The 2,500-nt window shown below is 37.8% G+C and overlaps 1 pseudogene; it reads right to left on the bottom strand.

Moving 5' to 3' along the window:
• Positions 1-395: 395 nt before the first annotated feature.
• On the bottom strand, positions 396-1,950 carry LOC103192124 (annotated as a pseudogene).
• Between the last annotated feature and the right edge of the window lie 550 nt (positions 1,951-2,500).

Below are 2,500 nucleotides of genomic sequence, written 5' to 3' on the forward strand. Positions count from 1 at the left end.
CTATAAAGATTATGGCCAAGCGAGCATTATGGGGCAGTGCTACTCTGTCACCTGAGCTCACTATGGGTCGAAATTTACTTGATGACATCCAACAACTGTTTTTGTAAAGGAAAATGGCATTGATATATTCCTTGTAAATTGGTTACTATATCATCCAATTCCTTCCAGCACAGCTAAAATATTTTTGGGGGTATGGAATAAAAGGAATTTTTAAAGGCAAACAGAGGTCCCTTTGAATAAGGAGAGAGAAAACATTCCAGGCATAGGACACAGAAATCCAACAATGTGGATCTGAATGTTCAAAGGGTATATTGAGTAGGTTTTTTTTTTTTTTTTTCCTTTAATTTCTTCTTCTTGGAACATAACCTCTATTCCACAGTGATTACTTTCACTTTTTATTTATAACCAAAATATTTCTTAAAGAGATTCCTTAATGCTATGTTAATGTGTTTAACATGTGAAAGTGAGTGTTCTTTTTTTTTCCCCCCCAGTCTGTCAAAAGAAACTTTATTACTTTTAAACAGCCTTTCACGCTTTCTTGCTGACAACTTTAGAGCAAGCATGTTCTGGACTGGCGCTTTCTGACCCTTCTGGGCTTTTGGATCCCAGTCTCCTGGCCTGTGGCTTTCTCTTTCTGGGCTGGAGCCTTCTTACCTGCAGTGGTCACCTTTGCTGGAATCTTTGCAGCAGGTATTGCCGCAGCTGAGCCAACTCCTTCAGTACCGGTTGCTTCTTTGCGGGAAGCTTTCAGGAGAGCCGCCCTTTAAAGTTTCTTAATTTCATGTTTTATTATTCTTTGCCTTCATGATTTTAAAATGATCAAAATCTCTCATCTTGGCTTTCTTTTCTTTGGTTTCATTCTTCTTGGCCCATCTCATTGCTGCCCATTTTGTCTCAATATCTGCCTTCCTCCAGGCTTGTTAGGAATACTTCTGCTGGGCACTGTGTGGGAAATCGAAGATGCAGTCAGTGAGTTGCATGCATTTGAAAGGCATGGATTTGAGTTTGAGGTCTATCAGAATCCTGTTCTGATCAATAACATCTAGAATTGCAACAAGTTTTCTGGCATATGGTCCAAACAGACTTGAGCCATGGGTCAACCTCCATGAAACACCTGTAAATCATGTTGGTGGTGTTTGGTAAGAATGAGTATTACATTTAGATGAGTATTAAATCACAAGACAATCCATCAAGACAAGACAATATATTTAGAATTGACATCTATCCTCTAGTTTTTCTGCTTACTACGGTGTAATGTGACTTGTTATTGAACTTCAGGGCCTTCGTCTATCTCTTGAGGACAGTACTTATTCTCATATTGTAATTTTCAATGAGATGAATATGTAACCACCACTCATCTGTCAGTTTGTTATGTTGTGGTGTCTTGCATGTTGCTGTGAAGCTAGAAGCTATGCAACTGGCATTTCAAAGTTTTTATGTAATAGTAAATTAAAAAGTTAAACTTATTGTGATCTTAATATTGTATTTTTACCACTGACAAGATTTAATTTATGTCCAAGTATATAGGTACCTGAATAGATCTAAAACAGAAATATTTTAATACATTTAAAAGGTTGCAATAGAATTAGGGTGCTTTTTTTGAACATTTTATTGTGGTGTGAGTGAAAGTTTAGAGAGCACATTAGTTTTCCACTCAAGACTTTATACACATTTTGTTTCATGACATAAGATGCAATCCCTCAAAGTAACAGCACTCTTCTTACTGCCTCCTTGGGTTCTATGCTTCCATTCACCCATTCCTTGCTTTAGGAATTTTCTTGGGCAAATGCTGCCTTTTATTCTCCTATGGTTGATTGTTCTGAGAAGCATGTTCTTCATCAGTGTTATTGTTCATTTTTTAGGTCTGTATTTAGCTGAAAGATGATCTCAGTCCTAGATTTGAAGGATGTCTAACAGCCATATTCTCAGGAGTTCCACCAGTCTCTTTCAGACCAGTTACTCCAGTCTTCTTTTTATTATTTTAATTTTTTTCCTACACTTTTCCCCCACTCTGTCTAGGACCTTCTACTGTGATCTTGATCAGAGTGGTCAGTAGTGGTAGCTGGGCACTATGCAGTTCTGGTTTCCATTGTAGGCTATGATTCATGTGGGAGCTCTGGTAGCATAGTGCCTAAGGCACTTGACTGCTAACCAGAAGGCTGGAGGTTCCAACCCACCAGCCACTCCTCAGAAGGAAGATGGGGCAATCTACTTCCGTAATGAAACTGCCTCAGAAACCCAAAGAGGGGTTGCTATGAGTCAGGTCCGACTCAAGGGTACATAACAACAACAACATGATTCATGTGGTCCATTAGTTCTTTGGACTAATTGTTTCCATGAGTCTTTGATTTTCTTTACTTTTCTTTGCTCCAAATGGGAAGAGATCAGTAATTGTATCTTAGATGACATAGAATAAGTTTTAATAAATCAGGCATGTATATATATATATATTTGTTTTGTTTTGAAAGGTAAGTGAATTTATTGTAATGTATTCCATTGA

Source organism: Orycteropus afer, unplaced genomic scaffold, assembly GCF_000298275.1.
Source record: "Orycteropus afer afer isolate SDZICR_OR568_19922 unplaced genomic scaffold, OryAfe1.0 scaffold00024, whole genome shotgun sequence".
NCBI classification, from domain to species: Eukaryota; Metazoa; Chordata; class Mammalia; order Tubulidentata; family Orycteropodidae; genus Orycteropus; species Orycteropus afer.